The sequence below is a fragment of the Oncorhynchus clarkii genome, chromosome 20 (genome assembly GCF_045791955.1).
Source record: "Oncorhynchus clarkii lewisi isolate Uvic-CL-2024 chromosome 20, UVic_Ocla_1.0, whole genome shotgun sequence".
NCBI classification, from domain to species: domain Eukaryota; kingdom Metazoa; phylum Chordata; class Actinopteri; order Salmoniformes; family Salmonidae; genus Oncorhynchus; species Oncorhynchus clarkii.
Window position 1 is genome coordinate 50,799,984 of NC_092166.1, and position 16,073 is coordinate 50,816,056.

General features: G+C 42.7%; 1 protein-coding gene across 3 annotated transcripts in view; it reads left to right on the top strand.

Moving 5' to 3' along the window:
- LOC139376470 (dynamin binding protein) overlaps positions 1–16,073 on the top strand; it is a 113,353-nt gene that overhangs the window by 62,013 nt on the left and 35,267 nt on the right. The gene's annotated exons all lie outside the window — the stretch shown is intronic.

Here is a 16,073-nt window from a genome sequence, read left to right on the forward strand (position 1 = left end):
TGTCTGTCTCTCTCTTTGTGTCTGTCTCTCTCTCTGTGTCTGTCTCTCTCTCTGTGTCTGTCTCTCTCTCTCTCTCTGTCTGTCTGTCTGTCTGTCTGTCTCTCTCTGTCTGTCTCTCTCTTTGTGTCTGTCTCTCTCTCTGTGTCTGTCTCTCTCTCTGTGTCTGTCTGTCCTGTCTGTCCTGTCTGTCCTGTCTGTCCTGTCTGTCCTGTCTGTCTGTCTGTCTGTCTCGTCTGTCTCGTCTGTCTCGTCTGTCTCGTCTGTCTCGTCTGTCTCGTCTGTCTCGTCTGTCTCGTCTGTCTCGTCTGTCTGTCCCGTCTGTCTGTCCCGTCTGTCTGTCCCGTCTGTCCCTGTGTGTGTGTGTGTGTGTGTGTCTGTCTCTTTGTGTCTGTCTTTCTATCTCTCTGTCTGTTTCTATCTTCAAATCTGCACAGAAGTAGTGGCATTTGTCATCAGTCTCTTGCTCAGGTGTTTGACATGACTCATTCCATTGCTGTCTTAAAGGGATAGTTCACCCAAATGACTAAATTGCATATTGGTTTCCGTACCCTGTAAGCAGGTTATAGACGACGTAAGACACCAATCCATGCTTTGTTTTTGTTACCTGGTCACTGTTTCCAAAGGCACAAATCCAATGCAAGTTATTGATACCAATATTTGTATTTTTCACACTTCATTTTGTCGTATTGGTGAACTACCCATTTAATGGTGGGGCTGCTCTTAGACGCTCTGTCAAAGTAGGACTTTGTCCTGGCTGGATGGAATGTCTTTGGCAGGTGTTAAGCACCGCAGATTACCATTGTATCACCATTCAGGTGAACTGAGTGAGTATTTGTGTGTGCATGCCTAAATATGTCAGAGCAAGAAGAGAGCACTTCTCAGGAGTTTGCTTCTTAGAACAAGCAGGTGAAGCACCCTAGTGCTCAACACAGCCTGGGACCAGACAGAACTCACTACCTTCTCTCCCCCCCAAACACACACACTGACCATGCTTCCAACCAGTAATCCCTAACGTCAACATAGTGAGGAGGAAGATAAGGTAGTGAGTTCTGTCTGGTCCCAGGCTGTTTTGAACACTAGGTTGACTCCTCCACAGAGGGACTGAATTTCAAGTTGCGTGTACCAAGAGTGTGCGTGCGTGTTGGTCTGTGGAGGTGCCTGTTGCTGGTCTCCGTAGTAATCCATGCGCAGCAGCTGCTGATGGGCAGATGGGGGATTAATCAGAAACTCCTTAGACAACATTCTCACAACATTCTCACAACATTCTGTCGAGGGGCCAGCCTGGCAGACAAATACCCCAGGTCTCGAGCCGAGGAGGGAATTAGCCAGCTAATGTAGGTCAGAAACACTGCACAAGCTCTCTGACACAAACACTGACATCTGGTCTCTCTCACACACACACACACACACACACACGTATTCCTGTTACATGTATTTGAAATAACTTCACTATCTGCTGGTACATTCCCTCATTTGTTTTTACACAAATCAACAAGCTAGTTAGCACATTATCTTGTGAAACTGTTGAAGAAGCTAGCAAGATTTGCCAAATAACAGACTATAATGTCTTCTACAGTGGCACTTACTTTGCAATGTGCAGAATACAATCATTCACTCATCGGGGGAGATTTCTTCTCAACAGCTGATCTGCACTCATTTTTGAGAATTGATACAAAAGTTTTGTATCGATACGAAGTTTAGCTCTCCACTTAATTTATTTTGACTTATTGTGATATATATATATATATATATATATCACCTACTGTTTGTACATGTATTTGTATTTTTATGTTCGGGTGTGAGGCGAACCAAGGCCCGTAGACCTCTGGGGCAGCTTGGGGCACTTAAAAAAAAAAAAAAACATTTCTTAAGTTTTGCAATGCGCTGAAAACTTCTCGCGTGCTTGACTATGATGTTGATTGTCTCTGATTTTTACAGTGTTCTGAAGTTCAATTTACCATAGGAATCAAAATCTATATCAGTGTATTGCAAGAGGAATATTGCTGTGTTTCTCAAACTTCTCAATACAGGTTTTGATTGAACAGGACCTGGTATTTGTAATTTCATTTGCTGAACTAGAGCAACTCAATTGTCTTTTATCTCATCAATGGGAAGAAGGGTCATAAGACATTGAGTTTGCCGTAACTCATGCAAGGATTAAACATTTTTGTTCCACCTCGAATTCTAAATCCTTTGAACTTCAATTCAAACTTCTACATCTAACTTGGAAATTAGACTGTTAAAACTATTGTCATTTCATCCGACCTTCCATAAATGTTGTGTTATCAGTGCGTAAAATGATTGGCATCAGCATACTTTATTTACTGCAAGTACTTTGCTCAATGAAAGTAACTTCACAGTGCATGTTTTGAAAGAAACCCCAGTGGTCTGAAGTGAATTTGTGAGTGGATAGAAGAAACACTGGTGCAACTCAGGCTTGGGTATGTGAATGCCCCTGCACCCTACTTCAGAGACACCCAACAGCATTTGGAGTTTACAGTAGGGTTAACTAGAGAGACAAAATTGACCTTTAAGCTGTTGGAGTAAACAGAGGTATCCTACTGTCCAACATGTGGAGTGTCTTCCTTTCCTGTGGCCCATCTCACTGCTTGCTGAAACCAGTGTGGTGGAATTTTAATTATACTGTGGGCTCGAAGGAGTTTGTTTTACTTTCTCAGCTCTTGTGAACTTGTAGGGTCCATAATTACCAACTCTTGCTTACACCTTTTGGAACAAATATGCTTGCTGTTAGTCACTTGTATTTCCGGGAACAAATAAATCAACCAATGAAAGAAGTAGACGCTAATAACACACCAACCAATGGAATTTCCCAAAATAGGTCAACTTGTGTATAAAATAAGTGTAAAAAAAGGGGCATGGAAATACAGTTGAAGTTGGAAGTTTACATACACTTAGGTTGGAGTCATTAAAACAAATTTTTCAACCACTCCACACATTTCTTGTTAACAAACTATAGTTTTGGCAAATCGGTTAGGACATCTACTTTGTGCATGACACAAGTTATTTTTCCAACATTTGTTTACAGACAGATTATTTCACTTATAATTCACTGTATCACAATTCCAGTGGGTCAGAAGTTTACATACACTAAGTTGACTGTGCCTTTAAACAGCTTGGGAAAATTCCAGAAAATGATGTCATGGCTTTAGAAGCTTCTGATAGACTAATTGACATCATTTGAGTCAATTGGAGGTGTACCTGTGGATGTATTTCAAGGCCTACCTTCAAACTCAGTGCCTCTTTGCTTGACATCATGGGAATATCAAAATAAATCAGCCAAGACCTCAGGAAAAAAAAAGTGTAGACCTCCACATGTCTGGTTCATCCTTGGGAGCAATTTCCAAATGCCTGAAGATACCACGTTCATCTGTGCAAACAATAGTACGCAAGTGTAAACACCATGGGACCACGCAGCCATCATACCGCTCAGGAAGGAGACGCATTCTGTCTCCTAGAGATGAACGTACTTTGGTGCGAAAAGTGCAAATCAATCCCAGAACAGCAGCAAAGGACCCTGTGAAGATGCTGGAGGAAACAGGTACAAAAGTATCTATATCCACAGTAAAAACGAGGCCTATAGACAAGGTAGACAAGTTTATTTCACCTTTATTTAACCAGGTAGGCTATTTGAGAACATGTTCTCATTTGCAACTGCAACCTGGCCAAGACAAAGCAAAGCAGTGCGACACAAACAACACAGAGTTACACATGGAATAAACAAAACATACAGTCAATTATAAAGTATCTATATCCACAGTAAAACGAGGCCTTTATTCGACATAACCTGAAAGGCCGCTCAGCAAGGAAGAAGTCACTGCTCCAAAACCGCCATAAAAAAGCCAGACTACGGTTTGCAACTGCACATGGGGACAAAGATTGTACTTTTGGGAGAAATGTCCTCTGGTCTGATGAAACAGAAATAGAACTGTTTGGCCATAATGACCATCGTTATGTTTGGAGGAAAAAGGGGGGGACTTGCAAGCCAAAGAACACCATCCCAACCGTGAAGCACGGGGTGGCAGCATCATGTTCTGGGGGTGCTTTGCTACAGGAGGGACTGATGCACTTCACAAAATAGATTGATCATGAGGAAAGGAAAATTCTGTGAATATATTGACGCAACATATCAAGACATCAGTCAGGAAGTTAAGATTGGTCGTAAATGGGTCTTCCAAATGGACAATGACCCCAGCATACTTCCAAAGTTGTGGCAAAATGGCTTAAGGACAACAAAGTCAAGGTATTGGAGTGGCCATCACAAAGCCCTGACCTCAATCCTATAGAAAATTTGTGGGCAGAACTGAAAAAGCGTGTGCGATCAAGGAGGCTACAAACCTGACTCAGTTACACCAGCTCTGTCAGGAGGAATGGGCCAAAATTCACCCAATTTATTGTGGGAAGCTTGTGGAAGGCTACCCAAAAAGTTTCATCCAAGTTAAACAGTTTAAAGGCAATGCTACCAAATACTAATTGGGTGTATGTAAACTTCTGACCCACTGGGAATGTGATGAAAGAAATAAAAGCTTAAATAAATCATTCTCTCTGCTATTATTCTTACATTTCACATTCTTAATTTATAAAGTGGAGATCCTAACTGACCTAAGATGGGGAATATTTACTAGGATTAAATGTCAGGAATTGTGAAAAACTGAGTTTAAATGCATTTGGCTAAGGTGTATGTAAACTTCCGACTTCAACTGTAAATGGGCAACTTTAATGTATTGTGAGTTTCAGAATAGGAACAAGATAAGATTATATTCACTGGCACACATTCAGGGGAAGAATAGGCTCCACAAAGTCAGGATAGAGATTCAGCGGTTTGTATGATACATTTTTGTATATCTTTTTTTTAATGTTTATACCTTAGTTTATGCAAGCCACAGACTGATAGACTATTTTAAAGAGAAGAAATGTACTTGCTTAATTTTGGCATTGTGACTAGACTTGTACACTTTTTTCCCTTCAGCTTTTTTACTCTGTTCCACAATCTATAACTCCGTTCCAGCGAAGCCACTCCCCACACTCCAAAGCTTGGCTTGACTATAAGAGGCCCCCATGCTATTATGGTTGCCACAGCAACAGGGCGTTGTTGGGTGAACTTTGAGCACACAGCGCTTATTGTGCGCAACCTTCAACTTCACATTGAAACACAAACTCAGCAGGTGACCTCTAGGCAGTGTTGCATGTTCCACATAAAACTCAGGAATTCACAGATCACATTTATCAGAAAAAATGTTTGACTACATTTACCCCCCACAACAAAAATCTTTGTCTCAAATGAGTTTGTCATACAATGTTGCCAACTAATTTCTCTCTGTTATTTATCATTTAAATGTTGATATGAGACACATGCTGCAAGTTCCTTATAACAGTTACACACAGACAGTGAGAGAAAAGAGTGGGAGAGAGAGAAATGTGGGACCTGTTTCAGCTCCTCAAGATGGTATTCAGCCTGTTGGGGGCGTAGTTGTGTCAGTTATTAGGCCTAGTTCCGATTTAAAACGCAGAGCCTGGCTTGCAAATCAGACTGGACCAGGCGTGTGTGTCAGAAGAGGAGTGTTGTGGGTGTTCATGTTGGCCCTGTCCAGAAACCACGCCTTCTACCTAGACAGTGGGTCTATATCTGAAAACATTACACACCGTCAAATCCTTGCTTCCTCTGTCCTTGTTTTTTTGCATTCCTCACCTCCCGTCTTTCCCACTCTGAGAGGAGAGGACTGGAGAAAACAAGGATCAAGGAAGCAAGGACGATTGTTTTCAGATACAGCCTTGTTGCGTGTGTGCATGCAGTTATACAGATCTTACATACCCTCGCACATCATGTGCATACACTTAATTGCAAAACGACCCCTAGCCCCTACTACACCCAGTCTCTCATGTAGATCTGTGAAGATTGGATAGATCTTTAATATATATATATATATAGATTGGATAGATGTATAATATATATATATATATTGGATAGATGTCTAATTAATATATATATATATATATATATATATAGCTAGATATAGATTGGATAGATGTATATATATATCAAATCAAATTGTATTTGTCACATACACATGGTTAGCAGATGTTAATGTGAGTGTAGCGAAATGCTTGTGCTTCTAGTTCCGACAATGCTGTAATAACCAACGAGTAATCTAACCTAACAATTCCACAACTACTACCTTATACACACAAGTGTAAAGGGATAAGGAATATGTACGTAAAGATATATGAATCAGTGATGGTACAGAACGGCATAGGCAAGATGCAGTAGATGGTATCGAGTACAGTATATACATATGAGATGAGTAATGTAGGGTATGTAAACATTATATTAAGTGGCATTGTTTAAAGTGGCTAGTTATACATTTTTTACATCAATTTCCATTATTAAAGCGGCTGGAGTTGAGTCAGTATGTTGGCAGCAGCCACTCAATGTTAGTGGCGGCTGTTTAACAGTCTGATGGCCTTGAGATGGAAGCTGTTTTTCAGTCTCTCGGTCCCTGCTTTGATGCACCTGTACTGACCTCGCCTTCTGGATGATAGCGGGGTGAACAGGCAGTGGCTCGGGTGGTTGTTGTCCTTGATGATCTTTATGGCCTTCCTGTGACATCGAGTGGTGTAGGTGTCCTGGAGAGCAGGTAGTTTGCCCCCGGTGATGCGTTGTGCAGACCTCACTACCCTCTGGAGAGCCTTACGGTTGTGGGCAGAGCAGTTGCCGTACCAGGCGGTGATACAGCCCGACAGGATGCTCTCGATTGTGCATCTGTAGAAGTTTGTGAGTGCTTTTGGTGACAAGCTGAATTTCTGTATCCTCCTGAGGTTGAAGAGGCGCTGCTGCGCCTTCTTCACAACGCTGTCTGTGTGGGTGGACCAATTCAGTTTTTCCGTGATGTGTACGCCTAGGAACTTGAAACTTACTACCCTCTCCACTACTGTCCCATCGATGTGGATAGGGGGGTGCTCCCTCTGCTGTTTCCTGAAGTCCACAATCATCTCCTTTGTTTTGTTGACTTTGAGTGTGAGGTTATTTTCCTGACACCACACTCCGAGGACCCTCACCTCCTCCCTGTAGGCCGTCTCGTCGTTGTTGGTAATCAAGCCTACCACTGTAGTGTCGTCTGGCAACTTGATGATTGAATTGGAGGCGTGCATGGCCACGCAGTCGTGGGTGAACAGGGAGTACAGGAGAGGGCTCAGAACGCACCCTTGTGGGGCCCCAGTGTTGATGATCAGCGGGGTAGAGATGTTGTTACCTACCCTCACCACCTGGGGGTGGCCCGTCAGGAAGTCCAGTACCCAGTTGCACAGGGCGGGGTCGAGACCCAGGGTCTCGAGCTTGATGACGAGTTTGGAGGGTACTATGGTGTTGAATGCTGAGTTGTAGTCGATGAACAGCATTCTCACATAGGTATTCCTCTTGTCCAGATGGGTTAGGGCAGTGTGCAGTGTGGTTGCGATTGTGTCGTCTGTGGACCTATTGGGGAGGTAAGCAAATTGGAGTGGGTCTAGGGTGTCAGGTAGGGTGGAGGTGATATGGTCCTTGACTAGTCTCTCAAAGCACTTCATGATGACGGAAGTGAGTGCTACGGGGCAGTAGTCGTTTAGCTCACATACCTTAGCTTTCTTGGGAACAGGAACACTGGTGGCCCTCTTGAAGCATGTTGGAACAGCAGACTGGGATAAGGATTGATTGAATATGTCCGTAAACACACCAGCCAGCTGGTCTGCGCATGCTCTGGGGAGGTGGCTGGGGATGCCGTCTGGGCCTGCAGTCTTGCGAGGATTAACACGTTTAAATGTTTTACTCACGTCGGCTGCAGTGAAGGAGAGCCCGCAGGTTTTGCTAGCGGGGCGTGTCAGTGGCACTGTGTTGTCCTCAAAGCGAGCCAAAGAGTTATTTAGCCTGTCTGGGAGCAAGACATCCTGGTCCGCGACGGGGCTGGTTTTCTTTTTGTAATCTGTGATTGACTGTAGACCCTGCCACATACCTCTTGTGTCTGAGCCGTTAATTTGCGACTCTACTTTGTCTCTATACTGACACTTAGCTTGTTTGATATAGATTGGATATGTGTATATATATATATATATTGGATGTGTGTAATGTATAATATAAATATATATATATATATCTATCCAATCTATATATATATATATATACAGTGGGGCAAAAAAGTATTTAGTCAGCCACCAATTGTGCAAGTTCTCCCACTTAAAAAGATGAGAGGCCTGTAATTGTAGGAATCACATTGTAGGATTTTTAATGAATCTATTTGCAAATTATGGTGGAAAACAAGTATTTGGTCAATAACAAAGGTTTATCTCAATACTTTGTTATATACCCTCTGTTGGCAATGACAGAGTTCAAACGTTTTCTGTAAGTCTTCACAAGGTTTTCACACACTGTTGCTGGTATTTTGGCCCATTTGGCCCAGATCTCCTCTAGAGCAGTGATGTTTTGGGGCTGTTGCTGGGCAACACGGACTTTCATCTCCCTCCAAAGATTTTCTATGGGGTTGAGATCTGGAGACTGGCTAGGCCACTCCAGGACCTTGAAATTCTTCTTACGAAGCCACTCCTTCGTTGCCCGGGCAGTGTGTTTGGGATCATTGTCATGTTGAAAGACCCAGCCATGTTTCATCTTCAATGCCCTTGCTGATGGAAGGAGGTTTTCACTCAAAATCTCATGATACATGGCCCCATTCATTCTTTCCTTTACACGGATCAGTCGTCCTGGTCCCTTTGCAGAAAAACAGCCCCAAAGCATGATGTTTCCACCCCCATGCTTCACAGTAGGTATGGTGTTCTTTGGATGCAACTCAGCATTCTTTGTCCTCCAAACACGACGAGTTGAGTTTTTACCAAAAAGGTATATTTTGGTTTCATCTGACCATATGACATTCTCCCAATCTTCTTCTGGATCATCCAAATGCTCTCTAGCAAACTTCAGACGGGCCTGGACATGTACTGGCTTAAGCAGGGGGACACGTCTGGCACTGCAGGATTTGAGTCCCTGGCGGCGTAATGTGTTACTGATGGTAGGCTTTGTTACTTTGGTCCCACCTCTCTGCAGGTCATTCATTAGGTCCCCCCGTGTGGTTCTGGGATTTTTGCTCACCGTTCTTGTGATCATTTTGACCCCACGGGGTGAGATCTTACGAGGAGCCCCAGATCGTGGGAGATTATCAGTGGTCTTGTATGTCTTCCATTTCCTAATAATTGCTCCCACAGTTGATTTCTTCCAACCAAGCTGCTTACCTATTGCAGATTCAGTCTTCCCAGCCTGGTGCAGGTCTACAATTTTGTTTCTGGTGTCCTTTGACAGTTCTTTGGTCTTGGCCATAGTGGAGTTTGGAGTGTGACTGTTTGAGGTTGTGGACAGGTGTCTTTTATACTGATAACAAGTTCAAACAGGTGCCATTAATACTGGTAACGAGTGGAGGACAGAGGAGCCTCTTAAAGAAGAAGTTACAGGTCTGTGAGAGCCAGAAATCTTGCTTGTTTGTAGGTGACCAAATACTTATTTTCCACCATAATTTGCAAATAAATTCATTAAAAATCCTACAATGTGATGTTCTGGATTTTTCTTTCTCATTTTGTCTGTCATAGTTGAAGTGTACCTATGATGAAAATTACAGACCTCTCATCTTTTTAAGTGGGAGAACTTGCACAATTGGTGGCTGACTAAATACTTTTTTGCCCCACTGTATATAATACATAGATTATATGTATATATGTGTGTGTGTGTGATATATATATATATATAGATTGGATAGGTGTATAATATATATGTGTGTGTATATATATATAAATAATATATGTATGTATATTTTGATTGGATAGGTGTATAATATATATAGATTGGATAGATGTATAATATATATATATATATATAGATGTTTAATATGTATATATAGATTGGTACATGTATAAAATATATATATATATATATAGATCGGATAGATGCATAATATATAGATCGGATAGATGTATAGTATACATATATATATATATAGATTGGATAGATGTATAATATATATATATATATATATATATATATATATATATATATATATATATATATATATATATATATATATATATATATATATAGATTGGATAGATGTATAATAGATGTATAATAGATATATATATATATATATAGATTGGATAGATGTATAATATATATATATAGATTGGATAGATGTATAATATATAGATTGGATAGGTGTATAAGGAATTGTTAAGCATTGTAATGAAAGTTCTACAGGATTGGCTTGGGAGTATGTTCTAAGGGTCTTTTTGGTATTCAGAAACACTCACACAGTTTTTCTTCATGGACATGAATAATCCAGTCCAGACATAAAGTCCAGTTCAAGTCTTTACTGTGCACCGGGGTATATGCGTGCACTGGGTTGTGTCTAATCATGGAGGGTTTCCATTCATTCTCATGGTGATGTGGGAACAGAATAGAGCCTGTGCACTGAGACAAATAGAGAAACCCTTCCATGAGGCTAGATCAAGACAGGGAAACTACAAGTGGGACTGTACTTTGGAGAATAGGCTGCCTAGGAATGACTGGGCTGACTTGAACCTGTTTGTGGGAGTGTGTGGGCGTGGGGCAGGGTGGAGCAAAGGTGCTTGGCTACAGGTGGGTCTCTCTCTCTGTCTCTTTCCCTCTTTCATTCACTTAAGTTCTCAGTTGAGATATCAATGTTAATGTTGGCCTTCACAATGGTAGCAGTACCTGTTCTCTGAACTTTTAAGAAAGGAAGTCATTTTTTTAAATAAATATGGGCTGTATCGAAACATATCCTGATTTTAGAGTGAAGATTGTTGGCCTGTGTTTGACCCAAGGTCTTTCAATTAAGCATTTTGTGGCGTTAATTGAAGTCTTGTAAAAACAAATCCTAATGCGGTCAAAAGAGGAGTGTGAAGTTGAGTGCCCCATCCTTGGCAAAGGACTGTTTGATCAAAAAGCATAACTTTCACTGGTGTTAAAAATGTGTCTTAACATTTCCCATCCAGTTCACATAGAGGATTTCCCATCCAGTTCACATAGATGATTTCCCATCCAGTTCACATAGAGGATTTCCCATCCAGTTCACATAGAGGATTTCCCATCCAGTTCACATAGAGGATTTCCCATCCAGTTCACATAGAGGATTTCCCATCCAGTTCACATAGAGGATTTCCCATCCAGTTTACATAGAGGATTTCCCATCCAGTTCACATAGAGGATATTTGTGCTCTACCTCTCATCTCAAGTTTGTCCTGCAACCCAGGCTTCCATTTGGTTCAGAGAACTAGCTTAATAAGTAAACTTGCCTGAGGCCTGAAGACACACATTTACGCGTCGAACACTTGTGGAGAAGTCTGTCAATAATAAAGCGCTGCTCTGCCTTCTTAACCACACTGTCAACAAGGCAGGTCCTACAGGCCCTGGTTTTGTCGCACCTGGACTACTGTTCAGTCGTGTGGTCAGGTGCCACAGAGGGACTTAGGAAAATTACAGTTGGCTCAGAACAGGACAGCACAGCTGGCCCTTAAAAGTACACGGAGAGCGAACATTAATGACATGCATGTCAATCTCTTATGGTTCAAAGTAGAAGAGAGATTGACATCTTCACTACTTGTTTTCGTAAGAAGTGTTGACAAACCGAATCAAATTCAATCAAATTGTATTGGTCACATACACATGGTTAGCAGATAGCGAAATGCTTCTAGTTCCGACAGTGCAGTAATATCTAACAAGTAATCAAACAAATTCACAACAACTACCTTATACACGTAAATCTAAAGGGATGAATGAGAATATGTACATATAAATATATGGATGAGCCATGGCCGTGTGGCATAGGCAAGATGCATTAGATGGTATTAAGTACAGTATATACATATGAGAGGAGTAATGTAGGATATGTAGACATTATTAAAGTGTCGTTATTTAAAGTGACTAGTGATACCTCAGCGCAGTTCAAGTTGAGTGTACATAAAACTACAAGACCTGAGCATGTAAGCAAAGTATCTAAATCAAACTGGGCTACAAGGCAATAATATTAATGGGATGTCAAAGTTTATTCCCTGCCCTGTCACCCTCCTTTGTTTGTTTCCCCTTTCCATTTTTCCTTTTTTAGCACGGATTCTGCAGATAGCAGCTAGTTTGAGGACTTTTACTTGCTCACAATATGTTGTTGTCTCAACTACTTTGATTGAATGCACTTTCTTGTAAGTTTCTCAAAGAGCTCCTGACAATGATTGAATTGTTTTGAGCTGGAAGTGGGAACATCTGTGTATATTGGGTGTTGTGACTTTCATTAATCTGATGACTGTTATTTATTTAATCCACTAACTATGTTTAATTGTTACCTAATTTTAAATGAATCATGTAACAATTAACTCATTAGGAATTTGGGGCATCACGTTAGAGTTACCATCTCCCGAATTAAACTCTATACGGTCTTTACCTATAACATCCATAAAACAGCCAACATATTAATCATAACCTCTTGTCATATCATAGTTCTGAACAGTCATAACCTCATGCATCTGCAAAAACCCCAGCCTTACTCATGATTCAGTACTACACAAATTGGTTTATTTATTTACTAGCTAATTTAATAATAACACAGGATTAACACACACACGGTATAGATTATTGACTAGAAACTTAGTCCGCTATCGACCTGTTTCCATCGTATTAACACAATATGATGACTTGTTACAACAGAGGGGGGGGGGGGGGGTGAGAGCGAAAGAGACACTTGTCATGGATACATTTGACAACTATTCTCACATTAATAATATACTTTGCACACGAACCGCCGCCCATTATGAAATCATGAATGTATTTATGTGTGAATGCCGTTTATCTCTGTCGGAACCAAGCCATCTTAGGAAGGATGTGGGTTGGCCTTTCAGCTGCACGCTTATAAGGCTCTGATTGTCCAAAAGGGTCCGGACAAGTCTCTTCTATTGTTGTTCACTCTGGAGATAGCCAGCCATGTCGACGGTTCCCATTGGTGATGGTGTTGGGAGAATATGGTGATTTGAGACTCGTAGTAGGATGGGATGGTTTGAAGAGTCGTAGGATGGTCCCTCTTAGATTCACTTTTCTGTATCTGACTTAGGACAGCTAACTAGCCGTACCAGTGACTGTATGGGAAATGAGCTTCTCGCCTACACCTCGTGTCGATTGTTCAGGGTTCAGGATTCCGACCACTTTACACGCACAGCTGCAACCTGGCAATGTTCTGGTCTGAAGATTGATTTCTCTCCCAAGCCTTTATGCACTCTAGGCAAAAGGGGACGGTTCCGTCAGTCTGACACGCTCTCTGTCCTCACTCGGGGCGTGGTTACTTAACTTGCAGTCATATCCTTTCCACAGTATCTGACTCCTAAAATTATTAATATCTTAACAAGCACAGTGTATTGGATGGAAGCTTGACAGATAAAGTTACAAGTTACAGTATTTCATCTTTACAATTTTTTTAACAACATCACAAAATGAAAACCCATATGACATTAGTGTTCTATAGCTCCCCACTGACCTTTCCCCACATTGTTAAAAATATTGTTCCACTATTCACATTTTTGAACGTGTTACTTTCGTCAGGAAAAAGTCTGTTAACAAAGAACATTCCTTGGGTTAAGTACTGGAAGGGGAAAGAAAGTCTCTTTCTCCTGTAATTTACAACGGGGTGTAAACTGTTGACCATCCAGAAGCCCCCTCCACCCTCTGTGGGAGAGAGAGAGAGACCTGGTTACTGTCATCCCACACCAGTCTGATCTGACCCATTCTGATCCTCACAGGACTGTCATGACATGGGTGTATATTATATATTATTTGTATTGCCTGGCAGGTAGTCGTTACCTGAGCCTCCCTGCCACCTCTTGCATCCTAGGATAAGCAGCCAGAATAACCACAGCCCTTGCACCTGACTTTCTGTTGTCCTCACCCCGACTATCTTAGCCACTGACTCAGTGAGCCAGTATTGTCAGACACAGATGAAAGCACATACCCTTACCAGGAGCAACACCAGATGCACTGGGAGCTCTACTAGACCCATGAGACAGATAGCGAGAGAGACCGAGAGAAAAAGAGGCAGAAAGACCGAGACCGAGACAGCGACGCTGACGGAGACACAGAGATGGAGACACGGAGATGGAGACACGGAGATGGAGACACGGAGATGGAGACACGGAGAGACGGCGACACGGAGACGGCGACACGGAGACGGCGACACGGAGACGCAGACACGGAGACGCAGACACGGAGACGCAGACACAGAGACGCAGACGCAGACACAGAGACCGAGACGCAGACACAGAGACCGAGACGCAGACACAGAGACCGAGACGCAGACACAGAGACCGAGACGCAGACACAGAGACCGAGACGCAGACACAGAGACCGAGACGCAGACACAGAGACGGAGACGCAGACACAGAGACAGAGACACGGAGATGGAGACACGGAGACACAGAGGGAGAGTGAGGGAAAGAGACACATAGAGAAACACTGAGCAAGAGAGACATGGAGAGAGAAAGAATGAGAAAGAGTCAGATACTGGGACCCAAAGAGAGAGAGAGGGACGCACTCAAAGAAAGTGAGAGAGAAAGAAAGAAAAGGCAGAGCGAGAGACTGATGGAGACCAAGACAGAGGGAGAGAGACACAGGGAGACCGAGACACAGAAAGAAAGAGACTGAAAGAGACAGAGACACACACAGAGAAAGACAGAGATGCACACAGAGAGCAAGGGAGAGAAAGAAAGACCGATGGAGAGAGATACAGAGAGAGAGAGAGACACAGAAAGACAGACACAGAGCGATGGAAAGAGACACAGAGACACAGAGCGAGGAGAGAGGGAGACATGGAGAGAGATAAAGTGAGACAGATACCGGGACGCAAAGAGAGAGACACACAGAGAGAGGAAGAAAGAAACAAAAGACACAGGGATAGAGAGGGAGAAACACAGAGAGTGAGAGAGAAAGAAAGAAAGAAAGAAAAGACACAGGGAGGGAGAGAGAGAGAGACACAGAGGGAGAGAGGGAGAGCACCCCTCATCACTGTCAAACGCTCCCTAAAACACTTCAGCGAGCAGGCCTTTCTAATCGACCTGGCCCGGGTATCCTGGAAGGATATTGACCTCATCCCGCCAGTAGAGGATCCCCGGTCAACCCCCCCCCCCCCCACAGCATCTCGCCCAAGCCTCTCCCATTTATCCTTCACCCAAATCCAGATTGCTGATGTTCAGCCGGGATAGACAATATGGACCCTCTCTTTCTAAAATGATCTGCCGAAATTGTTGCAACCCCTATTATTAGCCTGTTCAACCTCTCTTTCGTATTGTCTGAGATCCCCAAAGATTGGAAAGCTGCCGCGATCATCCCCCTCTTCAAAGTGGGTGACACTCTATACCCAAACTGCTACAGACCTATATCTATCCTGCCCTACCTTTCTAAAGTCTTCGAAAGCCAAGTTAACAAACAGATCACCGACCATTTCGAGTACCATCGTACCTTCTCCGCTATGCAATCTGGTTTCCGAGCTGGTCATGGATGCACCTCAGCCACGCTCAAGGTCCTGAACGATATCATAACCGCCATCAATAAAAGGCAATACTGTGCAGCCATCTTCATCGACCTGACCAAGGCTTTCGACTCTGTCAATCACCACATTCTTATCGGCAGACTCAACAACCTTGGTTTCTCAAATGACTGCCTCGCCTGGTTCACCAACTACTTCTCTGATAGAGTTCAGTGTGTCAAATCGGAGGGCCTGTTTTCTGGACCTCTGGCAGTCTCTATGGGGGTGCAACAGGGTTAAATTATTGGGTGGACTCTCTTCTCTGTCCATCAATGACGTCGATCTTGCTGCTGGTGATTCTCTGATCCACCTCTACGCAGACGACACCATTCTGTATACTTCTGGCCCTTCTTTGGACACTGTGTTAACTAACCTCCAGACAAGCTTCAATGCCATACAACTCTCCTTCCGTGGCCTCCAACTGCTCTTAAATGCAAGTAAAACAAAATGCATGCTCTTCAACCAAATGTT